This window comes from Numenius arquata, chromosome 3 (assembly GCF_964106895.1).
Source record: "Numenius arquata chromosome 3, bNumArq3.hap1.1, whole genome shotgun sequence".
Taxonomy (NCBI): domain Eukaryota; kingdom Metazoa; phylum Chordata; class Aves; order Charadriiformes; family Scolopacidae; genus Numenius; species Numenius arquata.
Genome location: NC_133578.1, coordinates 75,195,372 through 75,214,263, shown reverse-complemented (window position 1 = coordinate 75,214,263; position 18,892 = coordinate 75,195,372). Strand labels below are relative to the sequence as shown.

The 18,892-nt window shown below is 46.6% G+C and overlaps 1 protein-coding gene across 1 annotated transcript in view; it reads right to left on the bottom strand.

The window, feature by feature from the left end:
• Positions 1 to 18,892, bottom strand: part of ADGRB1 (adhesion G protein-coupled receptor B1) — a 203,992-nt gene that overhangs the window by 88,850 nt on the left and 96,250 nt on the right. The window lies entirely within an intron of this gene.

Genomic DNA, 18,892 nt, shown 5'->3' with positions numbered 1-18,892 from the left:
ACTATGTGGATGCATAACCCCATAACCCTGTGACATACATCCCATGTAAGGATGCATAACCCTATAGCTCTGTCCCATGTATCCTATAAATGGATGCATAACCCTATAGTCCTGTCCCACATACCGCATATACACCCCACTAACCCTATAACCCCCTCCCACACACCCACTATGTGGATACATAACCCTATAACCCTGCGACATACATCCCATGTAAGGATGCATAGCCCTATAGCTCTGTCCCACATATCCTATATATGGATGCATAGCCCTATAGCCCTGTCCCACATATGCCATATAAGGATATATAACCCTATAGACCTCTCCCACACATCCATTACGTGGATGCATAACCCTATAGCGCTGTGACACGCACACCATACATGGCTAAACAATCCTATAGTCCTGTCCTATGTGACACAAACACCCCTCCCTAACCCTATAGTCCTGTCCCACATATCCCATCTATGCAGGCATAACCCTATAGACCTGTCCCACAGACCTAATACACACCTCACTTCCCCATAGCCCCATCCCTCACCCCATATACATCCCTGTGCCCCTGCACCACACCCCATATAGATGTCCCCTCCTCATCTCACTGACCCATATAGACCTCCCCCACCAGTTACCCCAATATGTGACTCCATCCCTGCCCGACACCTTCCCCACCACCCCCCTCAATTACCCCACAGGCACCAGCCTCTCCTTCTCCTTACCCCAACCCCCTAAGCTGTCCTTCCCCCCAGCTCTCCGGGGCCAGGGTCTCCATAGTCCATGACAGGACCCCCCTCAGACCTCTCCTGTGCTCCCAGAGCTTCAGGCATGGCATCCCTGCCTGATGGCCAGAGAGACATCAAGAGATCAAAGGGACAGAGTCCCTGCTTTCTCATGGCATCCTTTCAGGGTGGGGAAGAGCAGCAGAGGGTCATAGGTGGGAAAGGCTCCATGTGAAGTTAGCCATTGTCCCACAGATGGGATGGTTTCATCGGGAAAAGTTACTGCAGCCCCACCTCCACAGGAGCACTAAAGGCTAAGCCAGAGAAAAGGGGAATCTCACGCTGTGGCTCACATGCCAGGGTACAGTCATCACCCCCAAAATACAGTAATTTTCCACCCAATGCTTCTGTGTCTTGTCCAGACCACTCTCCTGAAACGTGGTCACATATGGGGTGCAAATGCAATGGATGGGGAGAAGGTCAGGATCCATATGGATAACCTGGGCTTCACTGGAACCTGGGACAGGATGTGGAGGCAGAGCAAAAGGGCCGTATGCCTTCAGTGGAGGAACATGGGTGTAAGATGTCCCCTATCCACATCTGACCATCCTCAGAGGAGGGGACCTAGGCAAGAATGCCAGCAGCAAGCTCAAGGCGGCTCCAGATGGAGCCAAGCTGCTCGGCAGCCTTAGGTGTATCACAGATGGCTTGGACTTCTCTGTAGTCTGCTGACTCCAGCAGACCTGCCTTGAATTGTGGAGAAGGTTTTTTTGCAGGTCTCGACTCTGTGCACACACAGACCTGTTCCTCACGCAGCGAGACAGAGCCTCCCTCCGCCTTCCTCCACCACCCTGCAAGGAACGGGCTGGCTACCAACAGAGCAGCAACACGTGCTGCCGATTCTGTTGTGATGATCTGCTTGGATCCAGTTTAACACATGACATTGAGCCTTCACGAATTATCTCCCTTTGGGACTAAAGGACTTTTCAGTAAAGTCCTTTATTTTAGTAAAAATAAAAAGCCAAACTAATTTTACTGGAGACGTTGTCGGTAACACACAGAGCAGGTTTTTTTCTGGCCCCCATCCAGGGCTTTCTAAATGGCTGGACCCTCCTGCACGTCCCTCAAGCTGATGGGACAGAAATCTGTTTTCCCTGGGCGGTCAGCTCTTCACGAAGCTAAGTCACATCATCTCCTAGGGACCCTCAGGATCAGGTATCATTCTCTGGTCTCATCCATGCACCTTCTGCAATCCACCAGCATCCTCCTTGGAAAGGTCTGAGAGATCCAAGGCCAATCTCACAAGGAATACGAATTCTATATTCTCCTCTATACATACCGCCTATATTTCCAAGAACTTCATTAGCCACTCATTCTGTTTGTTCACTGTCACCAAAGACAAATGCCTTTTTTATGATGTGTACAAATAATGACAAATGCTCAGACTCCACCAACCAGCTATGTATTCTCACAGAAAATATTAATTTCGCTTGACAAGATCTATTTTCCATAAGTTGATTGCTATTAATTTCTCCGTTTTAATGAGCATGCTATTATTCAATTATAAGCATAATATTACCCACAATCCCCTAATTTTTTGGATCCCGTATCAGATGGTGTGTTATTGTGCCGAAGACAGACGTGAGGCGGGCGGCTCTGGAGTGAAGCCGTTGTGCTTTACAGACACTCTCCGGATTTTGGGAGCGCTTCCACCCTTTTTTAACTAGAGAGCAATGATCCCCAATTAGCCTTAACCTGCTCTTCTAACGCTCTTGCATGAGAAATTGCTCCGTTTCGTTTCTCTTAAAAACATCTTACTTTATTAGATGATGTATAGCATGTTTTCTAGCTGCTGGTGTAATGAGAAGTGTTTCATTAGCCTGGGATGTGGATTAAGTAACCAGGCTCTCTTCCAATTACAGAATACAGGCGTTTATTGAAATTTCTGCATTATTATAAATAAATCTGTCATTTCTAGCTAGTAACAAACCAATACCATTAGGATTTATTTTGGTTTTAGTACACTCTAAATTGTCCTTTTTATTCATTTTAACCATCCTGAACAGTAAAATTCTTACATCCTTTTTTTCTCTTATCTTTTTCAAGCTTTTAATTTGAAATGCTTGCTATCAACTTATCCTTTGTCCATATCTCTACAACAGCTTTTACTTTCCCTCTAAAACAGACTGTTGTTGGTTTTTTGTAGATATTGGATTATTTGTCTTTGCCTGGTGTTTTTTTGTTGTTTGGTTTTTTTTTAGTTGGATTTTTTTTAATGCTCTGGTTATCTTTTTTCGTTTATGGGTTTGTGGATATCTGGAAAAGTGCTCTTAAAACGGCTCCTAATTATCCTGAACTTTTTCTGTTTAAGCAGGTTTTCACAACAAATAGACATGTTTAAAGCTGTCATTCTTAAAACGTCGAATACGTATACGTTGACACATACGTACACCCCCTGCCCCCAAGCGATTTGAACTCTCTCGAAATGTGTGAATACGATTGCCTTAACATCGCTTTCAACCCCGAAGCCCAGCTTTACCCATTGATCAGCTTTCAGAGCAGACTAGGACAGATCCGGGCTGTGCATCAACAGAAGTAACCTCATCCAAAAGAAAAAGGGGGAAAAAAAAGAAAAGAAGAAAAGAAAAGAAAAAAAAGTGGGGGAAAAAAAAAAAAGAAAAAGAAAAAAAGAGGGGAAAAAAGAAAAAGCAAAAGAAATCAGAGAACCTACCAAACCAGAAAAGCCCAGGGAAGGTGTCAGAAAACAAATACCACTCCCAAGATGCTGTGCCTGGTCTCCCGCTCTCAGGGCAGAGAAGCTGACAGTACAGCAGTGAACGCAATATCGGAATAAAGTCTATACGGGGCCAACGCCACACTTGGCATGGTCTGATACCCATTTCTAGACGCACAGACAGAAAGAGAGCATAACGATATCAAGGCAAAAAAAAAAATAATTATAATAACTGCCCTTTGCTCTTACAAACCTGGTCTGATGCCTGCTTATTTATCCCTTTGGATTCAAAGAAATCAACTGGATCAAAGCCATCCAGTTTTTACTTTAAAAGCGACTATAAATCACATGAAGGATGGGTGCTGTGGGATGTGCTGAGTCAGAAACTTGGTGTAAATCATCTCAGCATAAGTCCAGCTATGCCATTTAATAGCAAATGAAAACCTGGCCTTCATTACTACCATTATTAATTGATTATTACCAGTTATTAAACTTCTCTAAATATTCAAATGCTGGGTGCTCCAAAGAGCATGTCCATTCCTCCAGTTTTAAGCTCCTCAGAAGAATAACTCTTCTCTCATCCTTTCCTTCCTCTTTGCAAACCTTTTTAATTACCTATTCTCTTTGCCCTGCAATCCTTTTGATGCAGACACCTCTGCACCCTTTTGGGGACGTGGCTTGTAGCTGGGCTGGGGGAATGTACCTGCAGGTAGGAGGACATGCCAGAAGAGTCACCAGCCTCTTTTCACTGCCCACGTGATACCATGAGGCAAGAAGGCAGCTAAGCTCAGTCTTCAGAGAGCTGAGAGAAACGTTTCTTGGGCATTACACCATCACAAAGGCTGACTGATACGTGATCCAAAGCTTTGCTCATCGCTTCACTTGTGGCACCTAGTTGAGGTGCCACCATCGCCTCATTCCCAGTGTGGAAATGATATTATGAGCCTTCCTTCAATCCTGGCTTCTGTGTTTCTTTATTTTAAAATTGATTTCTAATTCACGTGGTTGCTGAGAAACTCCTAAAAGTTTTGCAACTCCTTTGCAACTGGAAGGGTTCACAATCACAGCTGTATTCCTGTGAAATCAGGTGAATAAAGCCAGTCTTGTGATTTTGGGTGGTGCCACTCATGGTTGCTGAATGTTTGAGCCTGTCCAGCAACATCTACTGCAGATGACACATTGAATACCACCAAGAGAGTTCTAATGGGATATCTCCATGGTCCAGGGAATCACATCTGAGGGGGTTTCTGTCTTCTTGGATGCAGATAGTGTTCTGCCCAGAACAGGCAGCAAATATTACCAAAAAGCCTCATAGTTCAGGGCAGAATTCAAATCCTAAATGATTCAATGGCTGAGTTTTGTGATACAAAGACTGTTTCACTGGGATCTGTTCAAATCACAGAACAGGGATATCACACCAAGGGGATATCGCATATTTGTATGCACAATATTTCCAGCATGGACCTGATTAAAAGCTGCAGAAGCAAATGGGATTTTAATGAACAGGTCCTTAAGGGGAGGTAGGTGTGTGTGTTTTTGTGTGTACCTGCCTGTGTGTACAGGTTTCATCTGTACATCAGTGCTGAGCCTTTATCTTCCCAGCAAAACCTTTCACTCTGCAGAAAAATTACACTGGGTTTGTAATGGAAAACCCATGTTTGCAGCTTGGTGGCAAGGAAAAAGAGCAGAATTTGAGTTATGCACAAATATTGAATCCAGGTACACTAATAAGGAAGCAGAATTATTTCCAGGCGGTCTCGAGAGGGGAGGGAAGAAAGAGGAACTGCACTAAAGGGAAAACGTGGGCAGAATATTAGAGAACAGTGTAGTCAGACTGATTACAAGCCAGTCAAAGAGGAATTGTAGAAATCCCCAAACCAGACTGGCGTAAAAAACATTGTACTGGAAGGGTTAGCAGGAAACCTGACAAGTTGGTTCTGTCTCTACCGTCTACGGTCAGATTTATCTCCAGTGTAATTCCAATGATGTTCCACAAGAAAATGTTCCACCATATGTTACAACATGGCTATGAACATTATTTGAGCACTTGATGGGAAAAAGCAATTAAGCACTGTCTTGTAGATTTAAATAGGAGCTAAGCACATGCTTAAGGACTTTCTTAAATAGAAATGCTGTTCTGAATAGGAATTTGCACAAATGGAGAGCCTTTGTTGTGGGAAGAGGGATGGATTAGAAAAACACTTTAAAAATGGGATATAGATTCAAGACGTAAATAATATAAACGACCTCCAGGGGTTTATTCCAACCTCAATGATTCTGTGGATCTCTGCTACTTCTTGCTTCACGCGGGCCATTCCCCTCTCGCTAACCAGGCAGGTCAGGCAAGTGCTTGGCACGGGTCCAGCTGGCAGATTGATTATTAATTTGGAGAACGAACCAGAGATGAAGTCAAAGTTAATCCTTTTTGTGGGATTCCCAAAAGCAATTTTCATTTCCAGCCAAAGGCTGCCCCAGAGCGCCTTTCAAACACTTTGGCTCTGCACAATAGCTCAGGACCGAAAAAAACGTACAATCATTTTGCTCCAGCAAAGTGTGTCAAAATCACCGTTTCTGCAGGACCTCAGGGTCTGATTATAAAGCGGATGGTTCCCGGGAAAAAGGGACATGAAAACTCTTGCACCTTTTGAAAAAAAAGGCTGATTAAAAAAAATAAAAATTAAAATAAATCTTTGATTGGCTGCTAAAACAGTTACAAAGGATCTTACACTAGACAGGTAAACACTGAAGTAAGTTAAACACTAAGTTAAATATGGGCTAAAATCAATCATCTTTAACACTCTAGCTGCTCGGGAAGTTTTGGAGTCTGTCAATGCCAAAGCAATAATCATGCTTTGGTTAGTTTAGACTGGATAAAAGAACCGAATAAAAGCTGCACAACTGTTTCACAAGGGTCACCCTATTATCCAAGAGATAATTTTGCCTTTCTGTGATCAATCCACTGATTCAAAGCCAGGCTGAGCTCTCAGTTACACTGCTAAAAATCCTGCGAGACATCTCACACATCCAGCGAGTGAGTCTAGGCTTACTGGAGCGAAACCCATCGTCCTAGAAAAATCATGCACTTCTGCATCTCTGAATGTGAAGTGTTGCACCAGTTTGGTGAGACCTGTGTAAACCAATCTGAATGAAAACTGGAGCTCCAACGCAGGAACTGATTGCCCAGCACTTTTCCTACACTCATTTCAAAGAACTCAAGAGTCATCAACCTCATTTAACTCACAGCTCCAAAAAGCCAACCGCGTCCTGGGCTACATCAAAAGCAGCAGGGATTCTGCCCCTCTGCTCCACTCTGGGGAGATCTCATATGGAGTACTCCGTCCAGCTCTGAGGTCCCCAACATAAGAAGGATATAGACCTGTTGGAGCAGGTCCAGAGGAGGCCACAAAGATGATCTGAGGGCTGGAGCCCCTCTGCTGTGAGGACAGGCTGAGAGAGTTGAGGGGGTTCAGCCTGGAGAAAAGAAGGCTCCAGGGAGACCTTCTTGCAGCCTTTCAGTACCTGATGGGGACTTATAAAAAAAGACTTTTTCTAAACTTTTTAGCAGAGCCTGTAGCGATAGGACAAAGGTTAATGGCTTTAAACTAAAAGAGGGGAGACTTAGACTAGATTGGCCAGGTTACCCAGAGAGGTGGGAGATGCCCCATCCTTGGAAACATTGCAGTTCTGCTTGGACAGGGCTCTGAGCAACCTGGTCTAGTTGAAGATGTCCCTGCTCATTGCAGGAGTGTTGGGCTAGATGGCCTTCAAAGGTCCCTTCCAACCCAAACCATTCTATGATTCTAAGATAAGGAAACTGAGGCACACAAAGGAGATGCGAATGGACACAGTCCTGTATGAGGGCACTAACAGCGCTCCGGTCTTTGGAGTAAGCAAGTCACTCCTGAAACTACTGAGCAACATTGCATCCATACATCCTCTGGCTGGGTTCCCTGGTTTCTTCACAGGAAGAAAAAAACCCAACAGGTTGCTGGAGCCACTCTAAAATGTTATGCTCAACTGCTGAGATCGCTCTGTCTCCTTATGCTTTTTGTTTGGTGCTGATGCCCTTTTTCTCACCTCTACCCCGACAGCACAGACCTGGCACTGAACGAAACAATTTTCCGCCAGTAGGAAAGAATCAATAATTAGATTAGCAACTATTATTAAATTAGCTCTTTAGAAAAAACAATGAAAATGGAAAAAAAAAGGAAAAAAAAAAAAAGCCTACTATTGATCCCATTGCTTGGTGCAAGGAAAATTAAATCAGAGTAGGAATATTAATTTTTTTTTTTTTCAGACGCCCCTAATTCCAGGTTTTTTCAGCTGATTTACTTCAGAACTGACACAGGCAAAATTAAGACAGTGGTGATTTAAGAAAAGATTCATGACCTATGGAAAATAAGGGATATTTGGGATTTCCTCCAGGTCTTTTTCTTTTTGAGTGGAGGGGAGGAGGGGTGGAGGGACAGGACGAGAAAGTTATAAGGAGCTTAAAAGCAAGGCCTTTTCCCAGCTGTAAATTCATAATCACGGCTAACTGAATTGGAGCATTTTGCAGGGGACAAGGTTACTTACTATCAGCAAATTAGCCCCAGAAAAAAAATGAAACAGCCCATATGCAGCATCCAGTCTGAAGCCTTAATTAACATAAACAATGTTAAAGCGCACAAAGAAATACATATTACCATTGAAAGAAAGCATATGGCTGGCTAAATATCCGTAAGATTATCTGGAGATAATCTTTTCAGACACCATAAATACAGCTGACGCTGAGCTGTAATGACTCTCATCAGAAGGCCACGCTGTCCCACTGGAGAGGAAGCTCAGCACTTCCCACCATCATCAGCCTCCTGGGCTTTGGATCACTGTTTAAAACGCAGAGCATGTGGTTGATAATTAATGAGGACTCTCTCCCTGTACATTCCCGCTTCACAGCTCCAGAAGAAGGCCTGAAATGCAGACATCATCTCTTGCAGACGAAGTTTGCACCATACCTTGATCTCCAAAGACCTGCCTCAGCGCACAAGGAAGGTTGGGGATGGGACAGAAGAACTTGGCAATGGGTCCATACTCAATTTTCTTGTACTTCCCTGCCAAACTTCCTTTCCAAAGGCAGCCACAGGACAGATGTTTCATCAGGATGGACCCCCAGAAAGACCCCTCTGCCCCACGTGTCCTACACAGTAAACCACCGAACAATCCTCAATACATGCCTCTAACTTCAAAGCTTTAATGCTGAAGACCTGACACCATGGACTACCATGGGCCGTAGAGAAGAAATGGAGAAACCACAGACACTGTTAGTGTCCTTAAAACAGAACAAAATGTGAAAATCCTTGTGGGATGTCATAATAATCATGTTGCAGAGGAAACCAGTTCAATAGCTCCTGCTCATTGAGCCTGGAGAAATACTCCTTCCTTACCCCAGTTCTAGTAGTTGCTTAATAAATAAGAGATCTGATCTTTTCCACGGTATCACAGCTTAACTTACACACAACATCAGGAATTTGGCTTGAAGTATCATGAGGGTTTTGGGTTTTGTATAGCGTATTTGAAGTCTCTCTGTCTTGTGGATTTTCTCCTTTAAAAGGGTGACATTTTCAAGATCCTCTACAGAACCTTGTGAAATCGAAACAGAAAAGCCTGCAGCTCCCTATAATCCCTTGACTTCATGGCGTTAAGAAAAAAGAGAAATCGTTCTCAGATTTAGCTACACTGCAAGCACTGGTATCATCAGGTCAGCTCAACTGTCAGCAACTGCAGAAGATGACCTTGGACTACTTTCCACAATAGACCAATGTTTTATCCCTCCAAGACTTTAGCCTCTGCTCTTAAACTTGTTATCGCTATCCAGAGCTAAAAGCATCGTTGCAGCATTTCTGGAATCTCTCCGATGCAAGAAGCCCAGGCCATATCTCCTGATCTTATTTTTGGGCAAAGTTGCCCCACTGAAGCTTTCCTGCCACACTGGAAAATCAAAGAAATAGAGAGTTCATTAGATATCATGGACATCTTGGGAAAAAGGTGAAAAGAGGAGCTATTGTGAAAGTAACATCATCAGAGGTTGGGACTTTCACAAGTTGACCTTCCTGAATGGAGGGAACTGTACCAGTGGGACAACAGGGGAATGGAAAGATGAGCAGCAAGATGCCTGATCTCATTATCTTGTAGGGCTCCTTTCCAACAGAGGACAAGGTGAAATCAGTGAGTGATATATCTGCCTCCCTCCCACCCCTAGATGACATTAACAGCTGCTTATCCAGGCTTTGCAGGACCGTTCTCTCCAGGGGCAGCTCCTCGGGTGTCCTTGACTGGGGAGTTTGCACGGAAATATTTTGGCTGATGTCGCAAAAGAAGAACGGGAGCCAGGACTGCGTTGGATGGGCTGCCACACACTTGTGCCACACTGCGGGAGCCCTCCTGAAATTCCCTGCTTTAGCAAATATCTAGAAAGAGTGTATGATCCAGCTGGACACGAAAATGTTCAGTTTACCCTCTCAGCTTTCCTATCAGCTTTCCAGCTGTAATTTCTCAATTACCATGAGATGCCTGATACGTTAAAACCTGTGGCTGGTTATGCTGTCAGTCCTTCTCATTCTAGGAAGACTCAAACTGGATCACGGTCCAAAAGATGGGTACTCCACTTGTCTGTTTATAAAATGGTGTGGCTCCACAACAGGCATTAACCCATACGTGGTCCAGACAAGCCTCTTTCTCTGCCTCGTACAGCAGCCAGTCATCCTACCATCATTTCTGAAAAACCAGGGAGGTTTCCTGGTTACACAGAAAACGATACTCGGCGCACTGAAGTGATAAGCAGCAGCCTTGTCGTATGTACTGTAATCATTTCAGGGAAAATCCTCTGAGGAACCCAGCACATTAGCAAAGTACACCATTTTCTACGCCCGGACATTGTGGTCCCATGCTCAAGTCTCATGGGAAAGGAGGCTTGGGAAGAATGGGGAAACAAGGTAGTAAATGCTTTTTGCTCAGCGTACCAGATGCCAAAATACATGTAAGAGGTTGCAGCCAGCAGTTAACAAGCTGAAAACGCTCCCTTTGGCTAGTCAAGGATGTACAAATGCGGTTTAAAGGCAGGGAGAGCAATGCAAACACCTGGTAAGAGATATCTCTCATCCTCTTCAGGGTATGGTCAGGCTGCCTCAGACATGGCAATGTCTATGTCCTGTTTTCAGTTCCCAGAATTACAGAACTGTAGGGGTTGGAAGGGACCTCTGGAGATCATCTAGTCCAACCCTCCTGCCAAAGCAGGGTCACCCAGAGCAGGCTGGACAGGAACGCATCCAGGTGGCTTTGGGATATCTCCAGAGAAGGAGACTCCATGACCTCTCTGGGCTGCCTGTTCCAGGGCTCTGGCACCCTGGAAGTGACGAAGTTTTCCTTCATGTTGAAGTGGAATTTCCTGTGTTCCAGTTTGTGCCCATTGCCCCTTGTTCCATTGCTGGACACCACTGAGAAGAGTCTGTCCCCATCCTCTTGACACCCACCCTTTAGATATTTATAATATATACTTTTTATAATATATACTATAAATATAGTTCAGGACTTCCATCTTCCTAGATGACCCAAACAGAGCCTGAAAGGACTCAGAGCTCCCCCCAAGCCCTCAGTCAGAGCTCAGGGGAGCAGAAGGATGGTTTGCTGGCAGGGGGAGATGACCACAACCCTCACTCCATGGCTGCCCACACCAAACCCTGGCAATGACAGGGCAGCAGGTTTGAACATGGAGATTTTGAACATCACTCTGGTGTGTGCCACTGACAGGGAAGAGGAGGATGAAAGTGTGTTATTGCTCTGACGAAAAACCTTCAACTCCCAGCTCTGGTCCAGATCCCCTGTCACTTGTGCTATTTTTTTTGGCCTCCCCCTCTCTGAAACGACCCTGGCAATCTTGATGCTCTTCCCAACTTTTCATGGCAAAGTCAGGGACGGAGACACGGGCTGCTTCTTGTCTACCTATAAGCAACACTTCACAAAACAGCAAACAAACACTGCTGTTGATGTCCCAGCCCTGTCTCCAAGAGCACAGAAGGCCCCAGGGCCAGGTTGAGAAGAAGGATGGCTCTCTCGCCACCAAAACACTAGCTCCAGGGTACGCTGCTTCTCAGAAACCTAAATCAGAAAAATTTAATGGCTGAGTGCAGGGCTAGCGGATAAAGAGACAAAGAAAAATAAATCAGGCAGATGACAGAGGGGCTGGGAATAGGAGGAGGTAGCAGACGGTAAAAGAAATTAAATCAAGAAGCCAAATTAAGGTGCTGCAGGCAAAGATGAAGATGCTGGATTAAAGATTAACCGTAACCAAGAGGGAGATGCAGTCCTTTAAAGGTACAAATTACTTCAATGCACTTAGCAAAACCCACACAAATCTCCTAAGAATAAAGTCCTCACAGATGTGACTGGATCGCAGTAACAGATATATCTGGACCTGGGAACTCTGGATAACTTCACGCTCCAGTGTTTCCAGCTGAGAAGTGGAATTAAAAGCAAAGCAAAGGCAATCACCTTAAAAAAGAGAAAGTCCTGTCTTGGCTGAGGCAAAAGGGAGGGGGTGCAAGAAAACCTATGAGAAGAGCTTGGCACTGTACAAACAAATTCTGGGGGTATTTTGAAGTTATTCTGAATCTTGAGGAGCTGCTGCGCCCTTTGGGGCTCTTCACAGAGCATTTCCTAATCTACCTCTTGCCAAACAACTCCAAAGGACCGGTGGGCAAGCTTGGAGCGGAAGTGCACCTTTCACGCTGTCGTGGTTTCGGCCAAATTTGCCAAAAACAGACTGACAGATGGCCCTCCCTCTGTGCCCCCTCAAAAAGAGAAGAGGGGAAGAGACAAGAAGATATAGAAGTTTAGAATGAACTCCTGCTTCTTTGTGGCCAAAAGCAAAAGAGAGCTCAGCCGACATCCCCATCAAACTGGGAGCAGGTGAGGCAGGTCACCCTTCAGCTCTGCCCCCAGGTGCAGAAGACACTTGTTCCATCACAGCACATTAGGTGTTTGCACCATTTCACATCCCCACCCTGGGATCGCCGGGAGAAAGGTCACTTTTGCTTTGCCACCTCCTTTTTAGCACAAGCAACTCACATCTTACAGTAGAGCATCTAATACCCCGTTTCCAGGAGAGTAAAGAGGGGGTGGAGGAACTGAGCTGGGGGGAGGCGTGGGATTAACATTTTTAAAACCCTGAAATGGTTTTATCATGCCTTTCAAACTTACTAATAAGGTCCTCCCGGGCCATACAGAGTTGTTAGTGGCTGTACAGACCACAATAAAAGCAGGTTATTTCCGGCTGCGTTGGCCTCTTACGGTCCAGCCCTGCTCCTCGGACAGACAGACAGAGAGACAGAGCTTTGAGCCTTGCCGATACTGGCACAATGATCCTATGGTTCAAGCAAACACCAAAATCAAAATCAAGACTCACTTCAAGCCTACACCTGGGCATCAGTGAGCTCTGAATAAGGCCCAAGAAGCCATGAGGGGTTCAGAGAGTCAGGTGATAGCAAGAGGCTGGCACACACACGTACATGAACACAGGGGTGATGCTCTGTTTAGTCAGTATAAGTTCAGCCAGCTGCACTTTTTTCTCTGCCAGTGCTTTCCTTCGCTCCTTCCCTTCCCTTTGGCCTCTTTTTTCCTCTGCACTCCGCAAAAATGCGCATTTATGGAAGGGGAGCAGACAAAAGCAGCCCCTTGGATGCTTGGAGTGCCTCCCTTCTTCCCAGTTCAAATTTTGGAAAGCAGCATCTGCCTGTTCCTGAAGGACATTTGGATCCCCGTTCAGGGATGCTGCAGCGCTGCTCACCGCCTTCTCATCGTTATTCTGTGCCTATAGCTGCTATAGATGTCCTGTCACCTTACGTGCTAGTTTGTTACAGGTTTTGGGAGGGAGGGGGTAAATCAAATGTAAAGCAAAGCACAAAAGCCCACCCTGGTGGGACCAGTGGGATTTCTGACTTGACTGACGTGGGTTTATAAAGGAATCTACTGGAGGGTTTGCTTTGGATTTACATTAGCAGGAGAGGAGGAAACCTCTGGGAAATAAAGATGATGCTAATGCAGTGAGGGGGCTGGTGCACTGGTGGCTAAATAAGTGCTGATAAATAAACGCTGATGTTTAAGATCCCGCTGCCCCCTCTCCTTGAACAACCCGTTCCCAGTCCTCCTGGGTGCTGATCAGATGGTTTCTCAGTGGGGGGTCGATGTAAACAGCTCCCCAGGGGGGTGGGGGGCAGGACCCAGATCAATCAGAGGGAGAGAGGGGCGAGAGATCCCGCAGCGGGGGCTGCGCTGCTCAGCTGGGAACAGACGGGTGGCTGGATCCATCGATCACCTTTCAGCCCCCAGCCACGCTGCTGGGAACGGGTACCTTGTCACAATTCGACAGCAGTGAGGATGTGGGGATGGAGAAAGCCGCTGACAGCACTCGGGATCGTGGTGAAACTAGAGAGCGGCAGAGCAAACTTCCCTTTTGATTTTGAAACAGAAATCCAGCCCCAGACCTGCAAAGCTGGCAGAGGTTTTTCCTGCTGGAAGGTTTCCCTGCCAGGTTTTTACGTGGGCAGTTTTTTATGGGACTGTTGTCAGGTCTGCTCTAATTCTTCCTTTCCCCTGCCCATGGATCCAGCTGGGAGAAAAGACGTGCCTGACCCACAGACATAGCACCCTGGCATTTTGGAAAGAGAAGGAATAAGGAGCAGGTGCCGAGCGGAGCCACACGGATCTGCTTGCGCTTTTCTCGGGAAAGCAGGTCACGGGGGAGGAGGGGGGAGTCATTTCCCGGCTTTGCTGCTGAAAATACATTTAACCAAAGCTACGCTGGTAACCAAACACTCTGCCAGCCCCTGGAACTCTACACAAAGAGGGATTGCTATCAAAACCTTTTAAACCCACTTTCTGCTAATGAAAATGGCTTTAAGAGATGCAGGCTGGTGGAAACCTCTCTCCTTCCAGCAACGTTTCTTCATTAAAGATCTCTTCTCCCTCCTCCCCATCCTGCCTTCTCTCTGTCCATCCTGGCCACACAAAGGATGAGGTGCTCCCCAAGAAACCCAGGTTTTATCTCACACCTCCGGCAACACCCAACGGACTTCTCCAAACTGGACAGAAGTTGCAGCATCTGTGCAAACTTGCACTGACCTGTTCTGATGTATTTTATGGGCTGACGTTGAGCTGAGTTGCGGGGACAGGCTTTGGAGGGACTCAAAGAGTATTCACCAGACAGGGAGTTTCTGACCTCCCACTTAATAGGAAGACACAGAAATACTCCTCAGCTAATTAAATACCTGCCAATTATAAGGCAGCGCAAACGATGACTGTGCTGGTTAAAGCAATTTATACTGAAAAATGTCTGTGCTGTCCTGGCTGTAGTTTGCAGCATCGGGAATGGCCTTTATTGCAGAAATTGCCGATCTCACAGGAGAAGGCATGGTCCTAGGGGTGAAGTGTCCTTTTTTCCTGTCCATCCATCCACCCCAGTCTGCCCAGCAATAACATGCACGTATGCCAGTACCAAACACATCTATCAGTGCCTTCTCCCTTGGCAGACTGATCATTAAAGCCCTGCTTCTGCACCTCCTGCAGACCTGTGCAGATACCTTAGGCTCCTGTTCCAGGCTGCAATGTCCTTGCAAAGTGCGAACCAGCTCCTGCTAATCAAAGACACTGACTTGTGATACAGCCTTCCCCAGAGGCCAGAGGGAGACGGATAGAATCAATAGCTCCCAATCTGGGAAACTCAGAATTCCCACTGAGACTCACTGAAATCTCAGGTTATAAGCCAATAACAACAAAATGCACTGAACCCACCCTGGTATTCTCTTTCCCAAGACCCAGGGGAGGGAAGGAACGTGGGGATAAGCCAACCAGTATCACCACCGCAGATGAAATGCAGAACTCCAGCAGGAAGCTTTTATCCTCTGGCTCAGCAGAGCTGCACGTTGCCAGAATGTTGTCTCCAAAAGCCAAGCTGGGCACCTGGAGCCAGGAATCTCAAAAGGAGGAGATCAGCCTGGGATTGCAGAGGGAAATACAGGGGATTCCTGCTGCTACAGCTCTCTCCACCCCAGCTGGGAAGGTGGGGAGAGAGGGAATGTCCAGAGGAGCGAAGCAAATGAGCATCGTCAATAACAATAATACTCTAAGGAATAAAGAGCAAAGATTTTGCAGAGAAGGAAGTTTCTGGAGCCATTGGGGAAAGAGAATCAGTCGGGGAGAGAGGGTCTGGAGATAAAAGGGGGTCCAAGCGTGTGTGTGTAGAGGGCATGAGGTTGATCCAGACATTTAGTTTGACTGTTAGGAGTCCTGAAGGAAAAACAGAGGTTGGAAACGGCAGTGCTAAGGTGTGTAGTGGTACGTGCTTGCTGTATTCTCCCCAGCCCACCCAAATGACCCTGCCAGCATTGCTGGCTTGTGAATCAAGGTCTTCCACATGCACTGAACAGCGAGTAGACAGGCAGGGTAGGACCAAAGTGATGAAGTTGCTGGTCCCAGCCTTTACCTGCCCAAGGGTAACAGAATGGAGCGGCAAACGTACAGTGGATGTGACATCTCCCACTCCACCCTCCTCTTTGATCTTTCCTTCTTTGTCTCCTGAGATGACAAGTGATGTCAGAGTGAAGAGGCACTGCTCACAAGCTGGGGGCTCCCCGGCCGCCTCTTCTGAGAGTGCTCCTGGGAGGGAGGCCAGGAGAACAGAAGTGCTCCTTGCAAGTCCCGTGTTCAGGGGACCTGAGAGCAGGTCCCCACGTGGCTCCAGCTTCAGAGCAGCAGAAATGTTCTGAGAGTTACTGTCAGTTTTGCTGCATTTTGAAGCCATCTTAACTGTGAAAGCCTCAAAAGGAAAGTGACACGTCATTTGACCACCACTGCCTTTTCTGTTCACCTAAACTCTCCTAAAACATTAATCTGGGTAAAGGCAAATGCTAAAGAAACTTCAAAACTATAAGTGACCTAGAAAAGGAGGTTTTTTTGTTCAGCTCTAGTTGCAGTAACAGCAAGTTGAAGGCTGTGAAATACTCAGGCACGACAGTAATAGGAGTCATGTAAGTCCTGTTTCACAGACTGCAGCAACAGCTCTTTGCTGCTGCTAAAGATGTAACAGGCAGGACAACCTCAGCTGCTTTCCAGCTCCCAGGAGGAGCCGGCAGAGCCGGCAATTAGCAAAAGCATCTTTTGCACTTGTAAACTGAATGAATTGGGTGGAAATGAATTGGGAAGTGGGGAAATACCCAGCACCGCATTGCCATTTCTGACAATACTTCTGAGATGCCGATGCCCGAGCAGAGAGAAATGCAGCAGCCTCCAAGAAGCAGAGGGGTGGAGGTGGGGGTTTCTTTTTATAGCTACATGAAAAAAAAAAAACCACAACCAAAACCATTTTTGTCCCACAAACATAATACTCCTGAGAACACTGTGATAAGAGGCACTTCGCCCATCATTTCAGACTTGACTTTAGGAAGCATTTCTTTTCTGAGAGGGTGGTCGAACACTGGAACAGGCTTCCTCAAGAGGTGGTTGTTGCCCCAAGGTCAAAAGACCTGCAAACAGCCCTTTGCACCATTTGTGGCCCAGCCCCAGATTAAGGTTGAAATCAGAAAAAAAAAAAAAAAAAATTCACATGGGTATTGATAATCCCTAGGCAAAATCCCATGGAGTGCCTTTGAAGCTGTCAGGAACCTTGCCGAGGTTTGAAGGATGCTCAGCATTCCTTAAGATTTGATACATGAGTGAAGACCACTATTTAATAAGTAATATCCACAGCTCAAAAAAGAGCAGCGTTCTTCTGATTCCTCGCCTCCTCTGAGCTCTTGTTCTCCAAGTACAGGACACGGCTAACCTTTATTCAGAGCCACCAGCACAGCCATAAGAAAGGACAGCAGATCTGAGTTGTGGCTCAGCTCTGCTCCTCCTTGGTGACAGGAAATAAATCACTCCCTTGGTTTCTCCTTCCCCACTTGCAAATGACAGCATTTAGGTGCTTGAGGACAGCCCATAACTCATCAATGCGATTATGACCCTTTCCATCTTTGTCCCCTTTGCTAGCTGGTGGTATATTGGATACATCACCAAAAGTTGAGGGGAACTGATGTACTTCCTGCCCACTTTGCTGTCTGCACTTTCATCTACACCAGAAAGAAAGACTGTCATCAAACCTGCAGAATTCACCCCAGGAACATCTAGGCTCTTGCTGGGTCAGGCTTAGGGCCACCCTGCCAGGCACCAGGTTCTGGCGGAGGGTATATTTTTCCCCTGGCTCTCACAGAATGGTAGGGGTTGGAAGGGACCTCTGGAGATCATCTAGTCCAATCCCCCTGCCAGAGCAGGTCCACCTAGAACAGGTTGGACAGGAACACGTCCAGGCGGGTTTTGAATGTCTCCAGAGATGAAGACTCCACACTGTCTCTGGGCAGTCTGTTCCAGGGCTCTGCCACCCTCACAGGAAAGAAGTTCCTCCTCATTTTTAGGTGGAACTCCCTATGTTCAATTTTGTGCTTGTTACCTCTTGTCCTGCCACTGGGCACCACTGAAAAAAGACTGGCCCCATCCTCCTGACACCCACCCTTTAAGAATTTATAGGCGTTGATCAGATCTCCCCTCAGTCTTCTCTTCTCCAGACTGAAAAGACCCAAGTCCCTCAGCCTTTCCTAGTAAGAGAGATGTTCTAGTCCCCTCAACACCTCCATCAGAGGCAGCAGCTCCCCTGCCTGACTTACCATCCCACCAGCACGCCACGTGTACATTAAACCACCTTGAAAGGCAGCTCTGGCCTAAAGCAGAGATTAATACACTTCTTCCAAAGGGTCATTATTGTAATTGAATCAAAGCATTTGCAAAGCCCTGGAAAGGGCATTGACAAGTCTGAAAATCATTATATGCCGTGTAATGGGGCTTTCTGACCTTGCTGTGTCGGTTATTTTTCTTTCCGCAGCTCCTGACTGAGGGTTAAAGTGGAACCCAATAAATCCAAAAGTTGAAGCAAAGAGGATCTGTCCTCTCCAGGAGGAGAGCTTTGCCCATTGCCTTCCAGGAGGGCTCAGCGCTGCCTGCCCCTGCTCTTCCCACTCGGGCAGCAGGTCAGCTGCAAGACATGGGTTCTCCCTGAGGTGGGAGAAGCTGCCATAGCTCCGCATCGAGCCGGCTGTCAGAGCGGGCTGGATGCTGCACGTATTTGCTAATCCGCTCTGCCATGCGGCTGAGAGGCCACTGTTAGCACAGGGATGCACAGGCTGGTGTCCTGTGCCATCGCGTGCTCGGTCTCACAGTGATTGCCCTGAGCCTTCCTCAGTCCCATTCCGCTTCGTGAAGACTAAAATTCACGTTGTGGTACTCGCCGCTGCTGACACGACCGAGGCGTGATGGGCAAAGCAGACACGAAGTGAATTTATCTTGCACGGATGACCAGTTCAATCATAAAGCTCACGTT